The sequence below is a fragment of the Micrasema longulum genome, unplaced genomic scaffold (assembly GCF_059751315.1).
Source record: "Micrasema longulum isolate JH-2025_06_02 unplaced genomic scaffold, ASM5975131v1 h1tg000444l, whole genome shotgun sequence".
Classification (NCBI taxonomy): domain Eukaryota; kingdom Metazoa; phylum Arthropoda; class Insecta; order Trichoptera; family Brachycentridae; genus Micrasema; species Micrasema longulum.
In genome coordinates this window covers 437,109-460,418 of record NW_028277643.1, presented here as the reverse complement: position 1 = coordinate 460,418, position 23,310 = coordinate 437,109, and the positions used below count along the sequence as shown (strand labels likewise).

Below are 23,310 nucleotides of genomic sequence, written 5' to 3'. Positions count from 1 at the left end.
TAACTTATCAAGCAATTCAGAGGTAACATCTGGATAACATACATCCGCGTAGTCAAGGAGTGGAGCATTCTTGCTATCCAAGAAAAAGATTTTTTTTGCAAAACGCGGAGTTAAGATAACTTATGTTTTTTGGTAGGTAAGCTTCTACTGAATGTTTTTAAAAAGATAAAAAAAAAATAGATCTGTAATGTATGCCACTTAAAGAGATATATATCGCTTAAATATTTTTGTACTACCAAAGATTTATTGTTAATATTTAACGCAAACTATAATATTTTTTTTCAGTTTTTTTAGGCATACATTATTATAGTAAATTGACACCCTAGATAAGGAGTTAACTCTTAAAATACTTTGATTTAAAAAATCCCTTAGTAAACGTTGTGTCACATTAAGCAAAAGACGAAAAATTTTGTAATACAAGTATTTATGAACAAAAGTTTAACTCATATTTACACTACTTGTATTTTATATAATTAAGGCTGGTTTTATCAAGGTAAAACTTCATTAATAAAAAAAAACAGAAATTCATATTTCAAGTTTTTTATTCTGTATAACATTATGGAGACATTGCTTGAAAATGATTAAATATTTCATAATAATATTGAAACAACATGGTTTTTAACTATTTCTTAATTTTCTACCGACTTGTTTTAAAGCTACACAAGCTTCTTTACCGAGGTATAATATACAAAATAAGTTGTTAAAAAAATATATATTTTATTGCTTATATTATAATGAAAAACCACAAAGTTAGCGCGTTAAATATAAATTAAAATAGAACAAGTACTTACGTTGACATAATATTGTTTTATTATGTTTATTGATTATCTAGATATACATTAATTAATATTTTCAGATTGAGCAACATGTCAAATAATAGAACATTCGCATAAGTTTATTTCAAATGTGGTTGTATTAATAGCTAGTTATGGTTTAATTAAGCCGTGATCGCAATGAACTAACAGACAATTATCAATCGATTACGAATCAGAAAAGAAATAATACCTTGCCTGATTTAAAGAAAGACACGTAGATGACAATAATGAACAGATGAATTAATAAAATTATTCCGCTACATATTTAGAAAGATTAATTATTTTATTAATAATGAGCAATTGGATTTTTTTATCTTTCTCAATATATTTCGTGGAAATTTCTATAAGAATATGTATAATTAATCAAAGATACGAGTATCGTCCCTAAACGGGATTGAATTAAGAAATATCAGAATCTCAAGAGAAAAAATCAGTAAGCGGAAATACTCATATTTTATTGTACATAAAGAAGTTGCTGAACGGCAGGTAACATTAATTAACTATATGGTTGGAAGTCCTCTTATTTGAAAGATTAAAATTATTACAAATCGGGTCATGGTCCTCAGGTAGTATTGTGAACTCACGGACCAAAGGTCCCAGGTTCAAATCCCACTCAACCACAACTCTATTTCCATTTTTCCAGCACAATTCATTAACGACTTTCAGAAAATGGTCTGAAAATTGAAATATTTGAGTAAATAAAAAGAACTTTAATATTTCTCTTTTATTAAAAAAAAAAAAAAAAATGGTGGTGCAATCCCTAATGCAAATAATATATACTGCCCTCATAAGTAAAAGAGCAGCTATGACACTTTTGAGTAGTATTTTATCAAATAGTACTAAAAAATAGACTGTATATAATTTGTTTTTCTTGCTTACCGTAACACTTTATTTATTGTTTGCTTTACAGAATTTATTTCAAAGGCTCATATCTTTGCATTTTTTGTTTATACGCTTACTGTTTTTTCTTGCATACTTTTGTTATTATTGTTTTTTTTAACTTTGTAAAACTTTTTATTATATCCTTTCTTATTAATTTCACATATTGTTTCTGTATATTCTGTGATTATTATTTAGTATGTTAGCATGTATTTCATTTTTATTTTTTGTAAATGCCTTTTGGGCGTTAATGAACAAAATAAATAAGTTAAACACAGTACCAATGTCAAATTTATTATTTCTAAGCATAAAACCATCATTTTGCGTCATATTAACACTGTGTGCTTACTTTTTAATTTCTATATACCATGTTGTGCTTAGAATGACTACCGTTTTTTTTTTTAAAAACCTAAAAAATATTATATTGTTTTTTGAACTGCAGGTTTTTTTCTGCTTTTTGCTTAACATCAAATGGTTATAAATTTCTTGTTTGTTACCTCATATTTAATTAATTTTGAGATTTTTTATCGAAAAGCTGCCTTCTTGATTATGAGAGCAGTACAAATAAATGATGTTCGGAATAAACATGTGTTTGTCGTGCTATTTAATAAAAAAAAATGTTGATTGCGCAATATTCATTAAAATTCAGATGCACGTCGTAAGAAACAAGCGTGTCTATTATTTTACGTTGATATTGAAAACCATAGAAATCTCCTTCATGAGAAGTTGCACTTTTGACAGACATCAATAGACCTTCTGTTTTATCCGTACAGTTTTCGGCATTTTGCGTTCTTTTTTTGTTCCTTTCCGCAATTGCCTTTACTAGTTTTACATGTATAATATTACTGCTCGTGATAAATTCTCACAACATAATTCGGTTTCTAAATCTTCCATAACAATATATGCGAGTCGTGTTTGTATGTGATGATAACTTGGCCTAAAGGGCCAACACAGCATATCGGCGACGGCTAACTGCAAAGTTATCTTCCAGTGCTATTTAACTATATGATACAATTTTCGTGACGGTGAAACCTTTACCGTTGTCCTCTCGTTTAACCTCGGGTTAGACCAGTAACCGATGTTATCGTTGTTGTTTAAATACCTCGAAGAATAAGATTAAAACAATGATAGATCGAACGAGGAAGGAACGAGTGCAAGGTTGATGCAAAATTATTGTTACAGGTAAGGAAAAATACTGTTAATTATATATAATTTATTTGACAGATTGTCAGTGAGAAAGTTGTTTTGTTGTCGTGGGTCTCAGATAAAACAGGGCTGTCAAAATTGAAAAAAAAACATTAATTTTATTTAGCGGGTGCTTTTATTGCAACTCCGGTTGCATTGAAATAATTTTGTCCGACTAAGGTGTTTTTCTATTTATTTAACACTTAATTGATTTTTGTTTTCCTAAAAATGTTATCAATTAAAATAAAATAAACTATTGTAAGACGTCACTTTCCATGTACACAAGAATTGTTTATTTCTTTTACGTAATGGGTAACGTTAATGTAAATATATGTATTTGATTAATGTTAAAAATTGTATTTAGTTGTTATATTGTATTTTTATTTGTTTTTAAACTTCTTCTCCTTATGGTTCCTCTCCCCGATGGAGGTTGGAAATCATCATTGCGATTCTTACTTTACTGGCAGCTACCCTGAATGTTATTAATAAATAAAATAAATAAAAAATATGTATAAACATTTTATATAAATGAACATAATGGTCATATTGCCTTAAGTAAATTTCTTCGAACAACGTTTGTAACTTACAAATTACAACAGAGATGGAGAACATTTTAGTTAAAGAAATCTGGAATTCTAGGCATTTACAGAGCTTATGATCTGTCGTTGGCCGGTTCAAGTCGCCACTTTACACACTGTGTAACATTCGCCATTTTGTCTATGTTTAAACGTCCATATTTATAGTGTTGCATCGGTTTTTTACCTTTTATTAACGCAGGTGAGTTCTTTTTTTTTTATAATATATAAATTATTTATGCATATCTTTATACGTTTATATTAATTTGATTCATGCATGCAAGAACGTTTCGGCATGAGTTAAATTTCGTCATTTTTGAGGGTTCAGGGCTTGTCTTTGGCAAAACATATCCATAAAATTAAATATAATGTATCGCATCGCGTATGTTATAGTAAAATATACTTATCATCATCATCATCATTCCCTTTCGGTAACTAATAGTACATAGGGCACTGAATTAGTGCACCAATCTAAGCGCATCTTGATAATTTTTGTTACATGAAGGTAAGATGACAGGCGCCGTGGCGCAGTTGGTTAGACGGCTATCTGTGAAACTGGCGACGCGGGTTCGATTCCCGCCAGTTGCAAGAAAAAAATCCAAGAAAGATTTTTTTCTCAATTGGTCTGGGTGTTGTGATGTATTTTTCATTACCTTCTTCCATATCCCCTCTATACCACCTGCTGACAAGCCTCAAAATAGAGGCTTAGCGGGTTATTCCTTAAAAAAAAAAAGTCTTACGCTTCAGGTACCAGTCCAGAGACTACGAAATTTTCTAGTGTGAAAACACCCTTTTGAATAAATATTTCATATCAAACATGTCGGGAATCGAACCCGAGACCTCTTGCGTGTTGTGCAAATGCGCTGTCAAGTGCACTCAGGGAGCAAAATTTAAACAGCAGTTAGATTACTAAAAAATTTCTTTAATATTATCTTCTATACTTGTTGATATAATTTTATATCTTATGTACTTTTAAACTGTATATAAGAGTGTGAGAGTGCAAAAAATAAATAAATAATATTTTCAGCATAGTTTCGGATGTAATGAGAAGTCTTGAAAAGCAAAGTGCCTTTAAATATCCATGAAATTGTGAAGTGCGAAGTGCTCCGTATGAACTTAGTTATGCAGAAAGCAGCTGGTTCACGATTTTATAAAAATGAAACCTTTGTGTTATCGGGTGCAGTAAGGTCAATCCTTATTTTTGATAAAAACAGCCAGACCGCTTTCATACAAAAAACTGTAATAATCACCTTCTGAAAATAGTTTCGATCACTAAAACGGCATTTCTCAATTTGCAGAAAATATCAACAGCACAAAAAAAATCTTCCGGTATTTAAAAATCATTAAAACTGGTCAAATTTATAATTAGATTTTTGTTGATAATATAAAAAAAATGTTTTCATTGTTAATCATTTGTCAAAGTCAAAAACATTCCAACTTTTGTGTAGATTTGATTCACTCTTTTCACAAAGGTGTAATTATAATAGTGTTTTTAGTTTTTCTATAGTTGGCTGCTTTTTGCATACTTATGTTCATATAAGAAACGTATAATGTAAAACTTAAAAGTGAGTACGATTCATCCACAATCTTATCAGTGTACAAACCCTCAAAAGCAATGATATGAATAAACAATTACTATGCAAAATTAACATTTGCCATTAAAAAAAGCATATGCGTGAAAACCCTGGTAAATTTTTCCACTTTACAATGTTTCATATCTAACTACAGCGTAAAGCGTGACTTACGTATATTTTTTTAGAGAAAGGTAGATGACCTTTTCAATGAAAAATAAGCATTTATTTATGTTACATTGAAATAAATTTCAAGCTACGTATTTTGTTAAAATATAAAATAAAACATATACGCAAAATACTTTTTAACATTTTTTCCTATCAACGTTATCAAAACATTATGTAATAATGTATAAACATACTGAAACATACATCTCTCAAGAGTTTTTTTGCAATGACGTCACGTTGATACTTATAGAATCATTTCATTACCGGATATATATTTATATTTCCGCGCTCTCTACATCAGCCGAAATAGCTCAGTTGGGAGAGCGTTAGACTGAAGATCTAAAGGTCCCTGGTTCGATCCCTGGTTTCGGCATTCCTTTTTGGTAAGGGCAAAAGTTTTTTTATATCTATTTTTTGTTAATACTTTTTTTTTTTTATTATGAAACAATACATTACTTGATTTGAACATACAATTTTATTACTTTATAATCAATTAATTAATGTATAACACAATGGAATAACGGACTTGTAGATTTAAAATAAGTAAAAATATTTTTGTTATATTTTAATATATAATATTTTTTGTAAAAAATCTGTTTTGATTTTAAAATACTATTTACTGACTTTTAAAATGAATTTTATATCTGTATAGGTATTTTTTTTTAATTCCGAAAGAACAAAAAAAAAACATATATTTCTCTTTAAAACTGGGTTTTTACAAGTATTTTCCATTAACTGTTTTTGATTTGAAGTATACTGTTTTCCTTATACTAAAAATATAGCAGAATTCTCAAATAAAGATAAACACAAATAAGGTATGCGATTTCAGGAACGATTTTTTTAAAAATATAGTACATTTAAAAGATTTAAAAAAAATATTTAAAAATAAAAATAGAGATGAATAACATTTTAGAAAAGGTAACAAAGAATTCCAGACAAAGAGAAGGTAATATACATACTGTATAACATTCACCATTCTGCCGATATTAGAACATCTATATTCCTTCAATTCCTTAATCTGTTGATGTTTCTGGTATCTGTTGATGTCCACGAAAATTTGTAAAAACTCAAAACATTGTTGACAAAATTATCAGTTAGAATGAAAAACAAAATAATTTATAAAATCCACTAGAAAAAGCAAAAGTATAAAAATTTTATAAGTATTTTCATGCGTTGCCTAGTATTGAAGTGGAGAAGCCGACATTCAGTCAGATAAATTAATCTTACCAGCATCAATAAAGTTTTTAATTTCACAAAAATCAACAGATGGAAGAATTCTAAGTTTTGGCCAGTTTCGGCTGGTGAAACGAGTTTCAACCGCAGTTTAAAGAATTGGCCGTAACTTCGGCGGCTTCGAAACGGCTCAGCCGAAACCTACGGTAGGAATGTGTTGGATTACATTTAGCTGTACTCAGGTGCATCTTATGGCTCCTGACACGACCACGTGACCTTTCATATTTATATTTATAACAACATCAACAACTACAAATCACCATGCCGTTTCCCCCTAAGGGTAGGCAGAGAGAATAGAACACCACATTACTCTATCTTTACATACAGATCTCGCTTTCTCTACATTCATACATCTTCTCATGCACGCACGCAAATTATTCCGGCATTCAATATATCCATCTCAAAGTATTTCTTCGATTTGCTGATGCCATGTCTTTCTCGGTCTTCCCCTATTTCTGCATCCATCGACATTTTTTTTCAAAGGAATAACCCGCTAAGTCTCTATTTTGAGGCTTGTCAGCAGGTGGGATAGAGGGGATATGGTAGAAGGTAATGAAAAATACACCACAACACCCAGACTAATTCAGAAAAAAATCTTTCTTGGATTTTTTCTTGAACTGGCGGGAATCGAACCCGCGACGCCAGTTTCACAGTTGGCCGTCTAACCAACAACGCCACGGCGCCTGTTCGGACTGTAAATATTTTTAGCCGTTTTTTTCCTATCCATTCGTTCTACGTGTCCAAACCAGTGCAGAGCTCCTTTTCTGATTTCTCGATAATGCTTATCTCAGCCTTACATAATATACGGATCTCAACATTTGTGCATCTATCGTACACAGTTTTACCACACATTCGCCTGAGAGATCGCATTTCGTCAGCATTCAGCCTACTTTCATTCCTGTTTTTCCAAGTCCATACTTCGCTCCCATACATCAGGGACGGGACCAGGACTCCGTTGTGAACTGCCATTTTTGCCTCTTGTGACAAGCATTTATTTGCCATGGTCGATTTAAGTGCACCGTTTACTCTGTTCCCGGCACTCACCCTCCTTTCAATATCTTTCTATCTATCCCTAGTGAACATACTTCTCAGAAAAACAAATTCCTTTCACAGTGATTTCACGTTATATTATGTATTTCCTTCATAGTTAAAAAGTTTCTATAGCGTACATTGAAGAACTGTAAAATATAAGTTATATGTAAACCATAACAAATAATTAAAAAGCGCTTAAAATAAACACATTTACTGATGAAATTTTCGTCTATTATTTTATTGTGTATTTTATTTGAACTTATTTTAATAAACTTGCAAGGTTTAACAAAAAAAACGCCTTGTTTTGCACGTTTTGAAGTGACTTTTAATTTATTTGCATTTCGGCCGAAACTAGAACAAAAGCCGTAATTCAGTTTCGAATGAATTTTTATTTTTTATTAATAATAAGAATCAGACGCTTTTCAGTTCTCGTAATATTACTTTACCTTGGATAAGTATATGAACTGTGATTAATCGTAACATAAGTTGCATTCTTGTTTGTCAACCTGTTTTAAAATCAGAGGCATACCACTCCTTAAACTTGAAATAAATTATAAAAAAAGTTGTTTTATTTTATTATAATGAATTACCACAGAGTTAGAGGTTCAAACATACAATTTATACAGTACAACAATTATAGCAACGACACTAACATTAAAACATTTGCGCGGTTGAAATATTTTGTGAAAAATGCACATATTAGTGAGACCAGTGAGTGACTTGCGAAACGTTCGGAATAAGAGGCACTGGACTTCAAGTGAAGAGTGTTGTCTTTCATTTTTATACACTTTAAATTAGTTAAAATTCGCTGAAAAGTTTGGATAAATTTACTATTGACTAGTCACCAAAGACGTCAAACAAACTTATAATTCCTATTCATAGAGGGCAGTAATTGCCAATAGTGGCAGTAACTGTCGCTGTCAACAAAATAATATAATATTTAAAAATGGCTCCAAAAAAGTAAAATAATGTCATTCATTCATCACACATATTTGCAAAAATATTGCTACAAAAATGTTACACCGTGGCTTGACCATCCGTCCGCTTCGTTTCCTTATGAAAATTAATAGTGCCAAAAATTGACGCAGTTCTGAGCACATCGCCACTAAGACGAAAAAATTAGTATCATAGTATGTCAACAAAATACTATCAAAGGAGAATAATCTCTAGGAAATAATGTTCGAAATACTATTTTCCAAATAAAAAAGCTTCAAATAATACCTGAAATGTTAAAATACAGTATACATTTTGTAAAAAGAAATAAGCTGCAGTAATAGGCCAGTTTCTTTTTCCCACTGGTAACGGACTTGGCGCGCTTACTGCGCTTATAGATGTTTATATTTATTTTTTGAGGAAGATAAAAACGGTGACGTTAATTTATAATAAGTAATAGTTTTTTTATTTATTTTCCCATAGTCAAAACTACTAAAAAAAAAAATTGTTTACAGTCAAATATAATGGCTAGCTGTGCATAGTCAATGATATGGACGATTCGTTCCTAGTCAACGGTGGCATCCTTAGTCTTAGTCCCAGTTAGCAAGAAAAATCACTGCCTAATGGCGTCAGTTAACCGATCATCAAAAACAAACTTAACAATAAATCTGCTAGTCCAACGTGTAGATTTGGAAGAGCTGAAATAAATGGGACATTACAGCCAGGAGAAAGAAGAAAAATATCAAAATTCTACAAATATAAACATGCTAAAATATTTTATTTTGATTTTAAAAAAAATAAATAACTGACACACATTGGCAAACAAATGTTTATCGCAAGAGGCTAAACTAGCAGTTCACAACGGAGTTCTACTGCCAACTCTAGTGTATGGGAGCGAAGTATGGAATTGGAAAAATGATGATGAAAGTAGGTTGAATGCTGTCGAAATGCGATCCCTCAGGTGAATGTGTGGTAAAACGATGCATGATAGGTGCACAAATGTCGAGATCCGTGAGGTGTGTAAGGCTAGACATGCATTATCGACAGAATCAAGAAAGGGTTGGTTTGGATATGTAGAGCGAATGGACAGCGAAAGAACGGCCAAAAAGATCTACGATGCAAATGTTTACATTTTTTTTTTTTTTTTGCACTTTTTTTGTTTTTGCAACACAACAGGCCAGGAGGCCTAATTACAGTGGTGAATTACGTCACAGAGCACCCAGGCTTGAGAAAAATCACATTTTATTTTTTCTGTTCTCACCGGAAATCGAACCGGGAACCTTCTGTGCGTGAGTCAAGCATCTTGACCGCTACACCACGGATGCCGCCGTTGATGGATGCAGAAAACGAGGAAGCCCGAGAAAGACATGGCATGATCAAATCCATCAAATACTTGAAGATATACATGTCAAAAGTAGGAATAATCGACGTGCGTGCATAAGAAGATGTATAAATGTAGGGGAAGCGAGGTCTGTATGCCAAGATAGAGTGATATGGCGTTCTATTCTCTCTGCCTACCCCTACGGAGAAACGGCGTGATGGTTTGTTTGTTTGTATAAGCAGAGCAAATTAAGGGGGAAATTGGAAAAACTAAAATAGAAGTAAAAAGTGTTTAAAGAAAGGGAAAATAAAGTTTTACGAATAACGTTTATCTAGTTAATATTACTCAACATTATTTTAGGTACGTGTATTTTGTACATACACAAATCTGGATTTCTCCCAAGGGGGAGTAGGTATATATTTTTATTAATATCCCTACAGAGATGAGGTAGTCATCTGCAGGCGATTACTAGTACTTAATTTAACTCGGAAGAGTCTTAAATACATAAAAATAAAGTAATATGCTAATTAAAAATACTTAACTTCAATATCAATACATAGATGGCGCTCCAACACGCTTGTGAATGGTTTCTCATTTTAATAACATATATACAAAAATCAAAAAAATGTTACCTGTGTCGATATTCGCTAATAAGCGGAATGGGGAATGTTGTAAAACGTAAAGTGGCCCAGCTAATATCCATATATCCATAATCTAATATCCATAATCCTGAATTTGAAAAAATTCTACCTCATCTTTGTAGGGATATTAATAAAAATATTACTCAATAAATACTAATATACGCTGAACTTTAAATGCTTCAATATACAAATAACCAAAAAAAAAACATTTTTGAAGTTTTTGAAATACTTTCTAAACAGAAAAAATGTGCAATTATTATTTTTTAACATTTTTTTTTGCACCACAACAGGCCAGGAGGTCTAATTACAGTAATGAATTACATCACAGAGCACCCGGCTCGAGAAAAATTACATTTTTAATTTATTTTCTTGTTCTCACCGGGAATCGAACCCGGAACCTTCCGTGCGTGAGTCAAGCGTCTTGACCACTACACCACGGAGGCCGCCGCAATTATGCAATGCAGGACCTTATACACCACTTGGTGCAATGAAAAAATTATGATTGAATAATTATTCACAAATTTTGTGTATACTCATGTGTCAGCAGCTGGATGACGATGCTTCTCTCCAAATGTTTTCTTTCAATATTGATTTTTTTAACAGTTATTATCGCTTTAATATGGAGTGTTTCAAATTTAAGCCAGAGCGCGACAATTAAAAAAGGAGTAATTAATAAAAAGGACGCCACTGTTCACAATATCACGTGAAACAAGATATGAAATAATAACGCAACGACATTTTTTTGTACGAATTTGATCAATTTTATTTTTATCCTTAAAATAACCTACACATTGTTATTTATTGTAACGTTAATCCTCGTATTATATTAAATATCAAAAAGATGTATGCGTTAAATATCGTCGTTCGGCATGCAACACCGCGAATTCGACATTTTTTTCAAAAGTGATTTTTTGATACCATTCGATTTGTTATCTTTTTCTCCATTGGTTCTGGACTTGATAGTTATAAAACGAGTCTGATTTATTTTTTTCTCTCGCAATATTATTCTTAAACTTTTCTTTATATTTAAAAATGTTTTTCCCTTTTTTGTTTTTTCATATTTATGTATTTATTTCGTTAATATTTTTGGTTGCTTATATGTATTTACCTACTTGTTACTATTGTTATAATAATGCAATTTTATAATTTTTTGTTATGTTTTTATACACGTATTTTTTTTTCATATTTATGTTCAAAATATGTTAAAGGCAATTTATGCCGTTTATGTAAAATAAATAAATAAATAAATACCCAGAATGTCAAATATTTTTATTAATCGTCATTTTTAAGGGCAAAATGTAACACCGCGTATGTTGGCTGCACTGCAACACCGCGAATGTGTCATGGCGGCCATAGTGTATTCACAGATTATATAGTATGAGAGTGTATTTTTGACAGCACACCGAACGTACGCCTCGCTGCTTAAGGTGAGCAGTTTTTTCATTGTAAATTGTGTTAAGGTCTCCAATTTAACAGTAATTAAAAATAAATAGTAATTATGATGACTGAATTAATGAATGTGCAATTATTTGGCTTTAAAAAAATGACACAACCGCAAATGTGAAGGTAACAATTACAATACCCGAATAAAAATTATTTCTGAATTTAAAACCAATAAAATAAACATACAGGTATTTAAAAAGCAAAAAAAAATAGATTCATTCATTACTTATGTAAATAACAACTTTATTCGCTCTCCTGAACATTTTGTTTCATGTCGCTTACGCGGTGTTGCATGCCGAACGACGATATATCAAATAATATGTATCTGTATTATACGCTGTATTCTTTTTTGATGTACTTAACCATTTTTATCTGTTGACTCATTTTATTAGCTTGATGATTGTTTAATGTACATATAATTTGTTCTTAGTTTTCTTTATAAAGCTGCATGATTTCCCAATAAATAAATCAACACATTAAAGTCAAATATATCAATACTAATAGCAACAGACAGTAAAATATTTTTTATTAGGAAATTTGTGTGAAACATAAATAGAGTTGTGAATGTTACAGAGTGTGTAATATGGTCACTCAAACCAGCCAATAACAGTTTATGAGACCTTAAGATGCCTAGACCCAGGCGTTTCCTTCTTATAAATATACTTTAAACCAAATAATTGACTACTAAATATATTTTTAAGAACCTTAAATTTGTTACACTTAAGAGGTGAATGTGTAATTTTATGTTCCATGTATGTACTTATAGGTAAGAATGTTAAGAAAATTTAATCCAAAAATTATTAAAAAGACTATAGACTATAATAGACAGGTGCCACCGTTTTGTAGCAACAATTCACGGACAGTGCATAATTGTAATGAAGTATTAAATAGACTTCATGAACTCGGCAATAGTTATTCCCACGTATCTGATATATTTAGTGTAGGGTATTGTTCCTATAGAACAAACCTTTTGAACTTTTTCAGAGATGGTGAATGGTAATTATATTTATTTATTCATGCATTTCATATACAATTTTTTGTTCACTTTGCCTAGCTGTGTGAAACAGTACTTACGATTATCTTGTTGTTTTACTGTAGAATGTTTTATTATTTAAACTTTTTACTGAATATGCTATATAATTTTTAGGTAATTTTTTTAAATATAAATCTAGTATAATTTTTGGTGTGATTTTTTTATAAATCTTGTTTTTAATATTCATGTTTTTGAAAGAAAAAAAATATTAAGCCAAATATGTTAAAATTATAAATATTTGTAAAAGGCAGATTTGCCGTTTATGTTAATAAGATAAAATAAAAAAAATAAATAAAATAACAAAAGTTCCAGACTTGTAAACTAATTTTAAAGATAAGCAGTTTCTTTTTTGATTAAAACTATTTGTAAGGAGCACAAAAGCTGTGATAGGAAAAGTTTAAATGAGTTTAAAACACTTTCTGATTAAATTAAATTCAAAACTCTTCGATATTCTCGCCTTTAAGCCAAAGTGCATAAATATGATGTTTAGGTTATGACCATTTACAAAAATAAACAACTAAGCAAAAGGTATAGGAATAAATAAAATAGATATATATATTTTTTTATAAATATTTCTTTGAACCAATAACATTTACCTTTTGGGCCATTTTGAAAATTTAAAATGGGTAAAATAAAATTAGTACCACTCGTCAAATTTAACAAGCGGAGAAAAGGTTTCTAGAGTTTCTGATTTGAAGGCCGTTTACACGTGGAAAAAAAGTTCTGTCCAGGACTCGACTATTGTTCACGTGTAAGCAGCAATTTTTGGATAGGACATTGTTTCGAGACGTTGTCACCGAGATAGACGGCAGGCTATCTCCACGGAACAATGATTACCCTAACCACTGTGCGGGGCTGTTGTTGTTCTCGTGCAAACGCGCACGGACAAGACCAACATTATATGTGATGTCGCGAAAGATGTCGCGAAAGCGATGAAACCGGTCACTGGATATTCCAAATTATCACTTGTCTTTTATTTCAATAATTAATTACAATAAATTCCATCAATAATTTTCACTTACAAACTTAAATGTTTTAAACCATTCATGATGGAAAAAACATTTATAAAAGAAAAAAAAACCATAAAAAAACGACGCAAAAAATTAACAAAAACAAATTATTTACCTATTATGCAAATTGATGATGCAAACAAAAAAAACAAACAATAACGCCGTTTCCCCGTTAGGGTAGGCAAGGAGGATATAACGCCCTTTCACTCCGTCTTTCCACACAGATCTCGTTACCTCTACATTCATATATATTTTTATGAACGCGCGCTGATTATTAAACATTTTGACTTGTCTTGAAATATTCCTTGGATTTGGTCATGCTATGTCTTTTTCAGTTCTCCTCTATTTCTGCATCCGTCAACATTCGCATTTTCTCTGCCGGTTCCATGTTTCACATCCATACATAAGTGTTGGGATTAAAACTGTCAGTTAAAAAATATACTAGTATTTCATAATTTTATGTATGTTTATTTTCCATAAATCAAAAGGATGTGTAGCTCGTACCTCAATTACCTATATTTATTATGTACGCCCATTCAGCGTAATTAATGTCGCTTCGCGGTGTTTGTAATATAATGCCAACATTATAATATAATATGCAGTTGACCATACGATCATGAATACTATGTAAAGACGCCATCGTTAATATAATCACGAGTCGATTTTCACATAACAATGATTTACTATTAATTAATAATTATTTATTGTTTCACATTGGATTATCGCATTCCATGTTTGACAAAGAAGTCATGATGTTTTTTTTTTTTTAGTAATCAAAACATGAACTTATTTGAATAATAATTTATCAGTCAACACATAGACGGACTCACCAAAGTAATGGTATCGTTATATAACCTCTTCTACGAAATTAAAGGCCTCATACCAAAAAACAAAACAAAAAATGAGCAGCATGATCGCCTTCTGGGGAACCAGAAACAAGACAGACATGACAAGGATACAAAGACAACAAAACAAAATAATTAAACTTATAAACAACTTAATGCTGACATACACAACTATAATGCCAGTCAACAACAACACTAATACATCAAAAAAGCAAAGACAAAAGTAGGAGAGTCCAAATCCTACACAATGGCCTTAAACACTACAATGATTACTACCTGCACTACTTGAAAAATTACTTTGGAAATAAATTTTAAATCAACCTGAAAAAGCACACGATGACATCACTTACCAGATGAAGCATAACATGACTATTATAATATAATATATTTATAAATATATAATTCTTCTGTACGTGTGATGTCACTGAACTCCTCCTAAAAGGCTTAACTGATTTCCGTGCGGTTTTCAGCGAAATGTAGATCTTTTGCGCTGCGCGTGTTCGTAGATATTTAAAATTTCAATCGAATCTATAAAAAAAAATTTAGACGCATAAGTTTTTTTTTATCGACTCACCAGGGTTGCATTCAATGAAAATGCCTTTACAAAGAAATTGGGAAGGTGCTATTTTTTTGCGTTTAAAGAAAGTTTGTTGTTGAATGTTTACAAACAACATTTGCTTTTGTTGAATCCCAATCAGATTCTTTCCTTAAATTCCGTATAATTTCTTCCCCTTTATTTCTTTTTACTGGATTTTTGATAACACTAAAATAATATTGAATGACATTCATTACATTCTTGAAAATGGCGTTCATGAATAAAATGCACCCTTGTTGCTGAGAAGAACCAAGTTTGACATTTGCAAAAAGAATTCTACATTTGAAAATGAATTATTTGATGTTTTAGAATAAACTAGTACCTAGGTACCCACATAAATTCAATATGTTAATATAAATATTTTTTAGTTTTGAAATTCAATTTAAAAAGTACCGAGGTACCTGCTTTTAAGGGAAAAGTTTTTTTCCAAAAAGCCAATGTTCGGGCAAGACAACGTCTGTCGAGTCCGCTAGTGTTTATATATAATTCTTCTGTACGCGTGTTGTCCTTAAACTCCTCCCAAACGGCTTAACTGATTTACGTGCGGTTTTTCGCATAATAATAATCTTTGCGCTGCGCATGTTTGTAGATCTAAAAATCTTCAATCTAATCTGTAAACATAAAAGATGGGAGAATAATATTTTTATTCATCGATCCAACCTACCAGGGTTGCATTCGATTATAATGCAAATGCGAAGAAATTAGGAAGATGTTTTTTTTTGCGTATAAAAAAAGTTTGTATTTGAATGTTAACAAACAGTCTATTACAATGAAAAACTATGTATAACAATGAAATAAAATTTATTCAAACAAATATTTACTAAATGTTCTTAAATATTTGTATGTAACTACGTACTGACTTACCCGTCTCTTAGTCAGGACACCAATTAAACTAATAGCAAAACCCACTATACACCTTCACCAATGAAGAGACGGGGACGTCTCGAAACCAGTAGACATAGAAAAGTCGGTAAGTGGTTATTTACAAATGTTCACTAATCTTCATTAAAATTTTTACCACAAATCTAATTTTAAATATTGATAAAACATCTAAATATTTTATTAAAATTTTAAGTTGTATCACGCTTACTAAAACGACCCGTCGATGATTTATTTTATTTAAATTGAAATCACAAAGACGGGTTGTGGTCGCGGACTCCGGATCAGGAAGTCCGAGGTTTGAATCCGGCAATAACAAAACTTGTTTTACGTTTTACACAGTTATTTATTAAATTATTCAATTGTAAATATTTCTTTACATTGAAAAAAAGGGCATAAAATATTATTCTATCAACCACTTCTTTTTAGTACCAATTTATGCGACGAAATTATTTCGAGTTTTTTCTCCTAAAAACCGATTTTAATGGCATGTTGATATTATTTTCTTGACCATGAATAATCCTTCGCTGAAATATTATTTCTCTGTTTTCAAGGGGGTATTTAATTTAAAAAGAAATAAGAAAACAATATCTCACGCACAATAAAATCAAAATGATTCTGTTTGTCTATTTTCTGAATATTTTTTGACTGTATCATAAATGAATTCTTTAACCCTCTTGTAAAATGAGACGTCGCGTCGTAAAAATATAAACATATTATTTTATTTAGGATCTGAATAGTGCATACTGACAATATTAAAGCAAACTGGGGGCAACTTATAAACCTGGGCACATCGATACATGACAGTAAAAGTTTTGTTGTCTTTGAATTTCATAGAGTTTTAACCATCGAAAAAAAAGAAGATTGGAAATTCGATCAACTGAGAGCTGAAATTAGATGTGTATTATTTTAATAAATTGTCTATAACTGAAATTTTTTCTTCTTTCTTCTTACAGAAAAATACATCCGAAAAATACGCATTTTTAATTTTTGTAATAAAAAAATATATAGTAAATTAGAATAACTAATAATGTAGAATATACATGAACAATAATATTAAGATAAAATAACATTTAATACTTTTAAAAATGTATTATTAAGTGTTACAAATATAATCTATAAACGGGATAGCGATTAAAAATAATTGGAAAAAAATTGCGATTAATGCATAAACATATTAAAATAAGAATTATACATAATCATATTAAAATTATAAGTATACATATACAAAAATAAGAAATATACATGTACAAAAATTATATTATAACTAGGCGGCTACCTACACTGATATATTTAGAAACACCACGCATCTCGGCTTCGCCATGAATTTTTTATAAAACAATTTCGTCACGTGACAAAATCGCCCCTTAGTAGCGCCTGCCAACGTCACTTAGCAAAAACATCCTCGTTTTTATTACAATATTTCGGTTACGCGATGAATTTCTTAACGTCACAAAGTCGCCCCTGAGTAGCGCCTGCTAACGTCACTTAGCAAAAACATCCTCGTTTTTATTAAAATATTTCGGCTACGCCATGAATTTTTTAACGTCACAAAGTCGCCCCTGAGTAGCGCCTGCTAACGTCACTTAACAAAATCATCCTCGTTTTTATTACAATATTTCGGCTACGCCATGAAGTCCTTATAAATAAATTTAGTTACGTCACAAAGTCATTTCCTGAGAAGCGGCTTCTGACATAAATCAACGATAATATCGTCATTTTTATTGTGCTTTTTCTGATGCGCAGCAAATAAAAAAAAATATAGCGCTCCATATTCTAACCCAACCTATTCAAATAGTTCTTAAATAAAACCTTTTGAATACAATAATTAAATAGGTTATAAATCGTCGATTTTATCTAATCTTTGAAACGTATTTAAAAATAAATATAAAATATAATATATCAACAAATAGTAAAATATGAAAATACCGAACGTGGTTTTATTATTGAATTACTCTGCATAATTACTGGTTATTATTAAGTTTTTTGTCTATTGGAAATGTTAACTAGTGTTGTTGTGGTCGAACTGACATTTGGAAAACAAAGTGACCAACATATAAATATTTAATTCTATGGTGACCAATCACACTTATGTACGCATTTCAAAAGTGATAATTTTATTTACATTTTTACATTTTTTTTTTTGCACCACAACAGGCCATAATTAACTCATTATTAGGAATTGGGAATCGAGTTGCGGTAGAGTGGGGCGCGTACCTCGGACCTCTGATCTGATAGTCCATGACACTAGCCACGGGACCACAACTCGATTCAACGTTATGAATTTCGAAAAAAAGTAAATATCCTCAATAATATTGTACTTTTTATCGTTTTTATTTTTATGGATAACTTATATTGTGCTCTTTTTGTAATAAATATAATATCCTAACTTTCAATCTGTGATTTTTTTCTAAGCTTTTTAATTTAAAACCATGCATTATTTTTGCGTACATTAAAGAACAAGCTGCGTACGTATGTAACCTTAGAGTATATATATGTATATACTCTAAGTATATAACAATACAAAACAAACCATACAAATATCAAGCGTCTAACGGAATCTAAGTCGATCAAAATCGATCAAAATCGATAACGATATTTATTTATTGTATTATTTTCTGATTACTGTGGTGTTTTACACTCGGAGATTGTTATAAGGCGTCATGAGACTTTTAAATAAAGACATGTAAATGAAGAAATTAAATTCTTAGATATAACACCACTCATAAATTATTTAAATAAGCATCGAAATTGGTCATAAAAACAATAAATTACACACCTAAATATGGAATTGATGACACTGTTTAGACAGCTGGATGAATATAAATTGAAATATTTTGTATTACAATATTTTTTTTACGTATAAATACGGCAAAACATAAAAAGGATAATTGTTAAAATATGAGAATAAATTGAAAATTTGATTATCATTTTTAAACTCATAAACGATATTTAAATCACTGGGAAAATAGCGTATTTTATAAAATGTTTAAATTCGAGATAATAACAAACCATTTGAAAAAAAAAAAATCACAGATGACGGATCGCGGGTTAATTCCAGCGATTTACCGCGTTGGACCTAGGTAAAAGCGTGGAATAAGTAACTATGGTCCCTATCACAGCTCTATACCGAATATAACTTTATGCGGGGCTAAAACATTTTTACTATATCATCCTTATACTATCATTATACCGAGGAATAATTTTAAACTAGGTCTATAAGTTGGTCCTTACCTATCTTTTATTAACATCAATAATATGGATAACATTTAAAGTGCCATTTTCGTAGTGTAATCTTCCAAGGGTACTTTAAAAAGTGATTGATAAATACGTTTTTTTTTGCATTATTGATAAATTATACAGTCCATCCGAGATCCTAATTAGCCAAGGCCTTTAAAAAAAAAATCACTAAGGCACTTGATATTTGTATGGTTTGTTTTGTATTGTTATATACTTAGAGTATATACATATATATACTCTAAGGTTACATACGTACGCAGCTTGTTCTTTAATGTACGCAAAAATAATGCATGGTTTTAAATTAAAAAGCTTAGAAAAAAATCACAGATTGAAAGTTAGGATATTATATTTATTACAAAAAGAGCACAATATAAGTTATCCATAAAAATAAAAACGATAAAAAGTACAATATTATTGAGGATATTTACTTTTTTTCGAAATTCATAACGTTGAATCGAGTTGTGGTCCCGTGGCTAGTGTCATGGACTATCAGATCAGAGGTCCGAGGTACGCGCCCCACTCTACCGCAACTCGATTCCCAATTCCTAATAATGAGTTCCTGTTGTAGTGCAAAAAAAAAAAAGTAAAAATGTAAATAAAATTATCACTTTTGAAATGCGTACATAAGTGTGATTGGTCACCATAGAATTAAATATTTATATGTTGGTCACTTTGTTTTCCAAATGTCAGTTCGACCACTACAACACTAGTTAACATTTCCAATAGACAAAAAACTTAATAATAACCATAAATTATGCAGAGTAATTCAATAATAAAACCACGTTCAGTATTTTCATATTTTACTATTTGTTGAAATATTATATTTTATATTTATTTTTAAATACGTTTCAAAGATTAGATAAAATCGACGATTTATAACCTATTTAATTATTTTATTCAAAAGGTTTTATTTAAGAACTATTTGTATAGGTTGGGTTATTATATGAGGCCCGATCGGTCGAATCAACTAGCATGTAATATTCAGTGATAGCTGACTGATTTTAAATTACAGAATCTTCGCTATTCAATGTTTTTCGCTTACCAACATAAATTTTTGTGTCTTTATTGATTAAATTATATCTGATAATTTTGTGCGGGTTAGTTGGCTTTATTCTTAGTGACAAATTCTTTTTTATCACATTTAGATTGCTCTGAACAAAAACCATTTTGTGATGCCCAAAGAGAGGACGATCAACTAAGGTCCGTAGGACCGTAAAATGAGGCTCGGAGGGCCGATTATATGAGGCCTCAAGTGCCGAATACCCTAGTTCGGCCTAGTCGGCGATAGCCGACTGTTGCCCGCTAGTTACTGTGTTATATTTATATTTAGAACATAGGATTTTCAACTCTAATTTACTGTGTTATATTTATATTTAGAACATAAGATTTTCTCATGGTTATTGTTATCTTTTATTTAAAGATGTTTTGTTTATATTTTACTTTTTGTTTTTTGTATTATATGTTCACTAATTTTTTAAGTTTTAATTATTATACTATTTCACACTATGAACTACATGTGTATTGTACACTGCTGTGATTATTTCTGTAAATTATTATTTTTTGTAAAAGGTTCTTTGAACCGTCGATGTATAAATAAATTTTTATTTTTTTGGATATTATGTTTCTATCTTACCGTTTCATTCCACTTGGTATGCATTTAATTTGGACTTTATTATACCTACTCTAATACAATATGTTTTATATTGTGTGACATTATAATTTGTTTAATGCTGGGATAATTTTCGTGGAACAATTTTTGAAATAAGTTCTTTGAATCATTGCTCTAAACTGCAAATAGAACAAGATAAGAATACCAGTAGACGTATAATTATTTCTCGAAATTTTATTTGATGCGTTGATATCGTTCTATGGGGTTACCTAAAATAAGGGTTGTTGTTTTGGAAGCGTGCCAAATGTATGGCCAGTATTGATGTTCACAGTTCTAATGCTAGAATCCTATAAAATTATTCATCATAAATACATTTATGTAGGCCGTCGAAGCAGAAAATGGCTTTAATCGCCAAGGATTGATTTATCTCTTCGTGCTTCGATGAGTACCACATGGAGTCCATTTCTATAGTGAATTAGTGATTGTTATAGGTTCCAAAGGGACCATGGACAAATTATTACGATTACATCATCGCCAGAACTCAATAGTGAACCTTTCGAAGGTTGATTTGTGATTATAAATATCAAGTTTCATGTTCAAGAGTCGTGCAAATAATCTATGACTTTATCTCGATTCACTCAACGCTCTACAATAAATTCCATTGCCATATTATGTATTATGTAAATCGGTTTTAGAGGGGAAATCCACAATGAAACAGCCACTATTATTAAAACTTCAATTTTATTGAAACTGTTCCTTTGAGACATTTGTGTTTGCCAAACAATTTAAATTAATTGACAATCTTTCTGCTACATACAGTAAATATTAAATTGTCGATCAAATTATTATAAAATAATAAATAACTGCTTTTTGTAAAGAACTTAATTTATCACAACACTGACGCTTTGAAAAGAAGAGTGGGTGTTATAAAACGGACGTAGGCATGAAATGAAAGATTATCAATTTTACAACATATTATTTAACAGTTTGGTGCAGTAGTTTTGGTAGGAAATAATACCAAGCATGTAGTAATTATATATAAAACACGGTGAGACATGAGTATAATAATTATGAGTCATAAATAATTTGAATAAATCTTTTGCATGTCATAACAAAGTAATTACCATTACCATTTGTTCACTCGCTCGAACAACACCTATAACTAAAAAAAATCTACCCTTCAAAATGTCACGATCAGCTAAGATTGTAAATATAATAGATAAAAGAAATAAAAAACTTCCTAAAAGAAGAACTGAGGGAATTTAAGAAGTCACTAAATTTCTTGAGCCAGGAAGTAACTGAGATGAAAAATATTATCGCTTTACACAAGGAAAAAAATTCCCAAAATGGAGCAGGAGGTAAATAATTTAAAAGATAAATATTTTATTTTGGAACGCAACTACCAGCGGAGGGAGCAGGAGGGGAGGATTACAAATATCGAAATCGTCGGAGTTCCAGAAAGAAACAAAGAAGACTTATTCTCTACTATATGCAATATCGGTAAATCAGTCGGCGTTGAAATTCAACCTAACGACATGGATTTTATTCATCGGATTTAACCGATGAACCCCTCAACTGGCCCCAAAAATATCATCGTTAAATTCACTCGGAGAAATGTTAAGGATCAGCTGCAGAGTAAAATTAAATTAAACAAAGGACTTACCACAAAGGATATCGACTTTCCTGGAGACGAAAAACGGATTTTTTTCAATGACCACCATACACCAATTAATAAACTTCTTTATAAAAACTGTCGGCAAACTGCGAAAACTAAAAATTACAAATTCTGTTGGATCCGTGATTGAAATGAAAAACGAGACGTCACCGCCAATCTCTATCACTCACGAGCAGGATTTGCACAAAATAATATAATTACGTTTCTCTATTATTCATTTCTCATTGTGTTATGTCTTTTCAGCACTTTGCTTCATTTTTAATTAAAATAAATCACTTATGTTTCTAGATACAAAATGTTATTGTCACGATGCCATGCTTCTCGCAAATTTAAAACTGCATCAATGTACTCGTACCTATACTCGCCTAGTTCAGTTGATACGACATATATGTACGTTCACTCGACTAGTACAGCCAGCGCAACATATTGCTACGTAAATTATTTCTATATTAATAAACATTTTAATTTTGCAGTAATTGAGCACATAGTTAAACGATCATTATATTACTATGTTATTTTTTTTTTTTAAATGTATTTTAGAACACTGTCTTTTTCCATCAAAATTATCTTGAATTTTATCATGAACAACCCTTTCGATGAAATCATTTCAAAACTAACGATTGTCAGT

General features: G+C 30.7%; 1 protein-coding gene and 1 non-coding gene across 2 annotated transcripts in view; one reads left to right on the top strand and one right to left on the bottom strand.

Annotated features, from left to right (window-relative positions):
• The window catches only part of LOC148281518 (UNC93-like protein), a 226,336-nt gene extending 203,287 nt beyond the window's left edge, over positions 1 to 23,049 (bottom strand). The window contains exon 1 of the mRNA XM_088226600.1: positions 22,671 to 23,049. The gene's annotated coding sequence lies outside the window, so the exon portion shown is untranslated. The remainder of the gene's footprint in view (positions 1 to 22,670) is intronic.
• On the top strand, positions 5,494 to 5,566 carry TRNAF-GAA (transfer RNA phenylalanine (anticodon GAA)). The gene has a single exon. It is a non-coding gene; the product is annotated as a tRNA-Phe (tRNA).
• Positions 23,050 to 23,310: the final 261 nt, after the last annotated feature.